This window comes from Cupressus sempervirens, chromosome 5 (genome assembly GCF_028749045.1).
Source record: "Cupressus sempervirens isolate cs-2001-9-10 chromosome 5, ASM2874904v1, whole genome shotgun sequence".
In the NCBI taxonomy this organism is placed as follows: domain Eukaryota; kingdom Viridiplantae; phylum Streptophyta; class Pinopsida; order Cupressales; family Cupressaceae; genus Cupressus; species Cupressus sempervirens.
This window is the reverse complement of record NC_143122.1, coordinates 662,769,442-662,770,929: the sequence shown is the minus strand read 5'-3', so window position 1 is coordinate 662,770,929 and position 1,488 is coordinate 662,769,442. Positions and strand designations below refer to the sequence as shown.

The 1,488-nt window shown below is 36.6% G+C and overlaps 1 pseudogene; it reads right to left on the bottom strand.

The window, feature by feature from the left end:
* Positions 1–427: 427 nt before the first annotated feature.
* Positions 428–999, bottom strand: LOC149557652 (pathogenesis-related protein PR-1 pseudogene; annotated as a pseudogene).
* Positions 1,000–1,488: the final 489 nt, after the last annotated feature.

The window sequence follows — 1,488 nt, the reverse complement described above, 5'->3', positions numbered from 1 at the left end:
TAATGTAAATTCTAAGCTTAAGAATCAATCTAAAATTAAATGTAAATTATAAACTTATCATTCAATCTAAAATTATTTGTAACTTTTTCTCTTCAATTTCAATTTCAAATTTGTATGCATCAATATTTGTAAATTTTACAATAATCATTTCCTCTTTCATATCCTTTCTTTTAATTTTCGCCTTGAAAGAAAACTTATAGACCTGGTACCATGATTCAACAGCAGAAGAAATCTAAATTTTAACTCAGTTTTTCTTTACTCATATCCAAAGACAAACCCAAACATCAATGCGCTAATGAATAGCAATGGTGCAAAAAAGAATGGCAATGGTGCAGATGTTATTCTAATTGTGAATCGGTATACTAATACAAACAATAATATTCAACGCTTCTCAATTTCAAAATCTATGCTCCCCATACCTAACCAATTAATAAGGCCTATTGCCAATATAGTTACCCGGTGGATCATAGCTGCATACAACCCATGTATCGTTGCTATTACATTTGATGATTGAACACCCAACACTTTCTGTTGTCGCCCACACAATCTGAGTATAATGTGTACAATCATCACCTGTGCAAGTGTTAGTGGCATGAACATACCACTTCTTCTCGTCAATCCAAGCATTTACCGCCTGTTGACGTGTCCAATTTGGGCCTTTTCCCCAGAATATATTCTCGCCGTATCGCGAATCTTCCGAATGCTGAAGAAGGCAGTCATTTCTTCTCTGTCTCGCATAATTCCGAGCAAAAGCGGCAACTGTGTTGTTCCATTTGAGCGCTGCAACTCCAACAGCTTTCCTCGCCACATTCTGCGGATCAATGAAGTCTGAAATGGCCGCAGAGTCCGTCAATCCTTGTACACAGCTTAATAACCCCACCACCAACATAGCTACGACAACATGGCAAAATCGACTCATTCTTGACACACTACAAATTGTATTAATCTCAGAATAACAGTTGATAACAATGAAGGGGTTTGAAGCAAAATCTAATTCAACAATAGCAATTGATAACCTGCCTGTAGGAGAGATTGAGATATGATGTTGTGGTGCAACAATCGTCTTCTTAAATACATGGGCTAAATGATTAAATTATTGATTTCAAGTAAATTATTGATTAAATTGGGTGCTGATCCAGAGAGGAAAATATGCCTAGTTCTTATCTCTTTGAGCGTTGTCACCTTCATTTCCATTGTTCTTAGTCTTGGCTTTCCTCACAAGTTTTGTTATCACAAAATTAATTTTGTTTTTTAAAACTATATTCAGCGGTAAAATCACCGTGTTTGGCGTCGTACAAGAAAGGATCGACGAAATCAATAGGCACGTTGAAAAACGTGATGGTTGATTACGTGGGGTAACGTGCCCATTATTTTGAAGTCAATTGCTTCAGAGAGGAGGCAAAAATACGAACGGCTTTAGAGGGGATGCACGAGTGTGATATTACAATGATCACTCATGAAGTAATCATTAACCCGTACATACTTGCA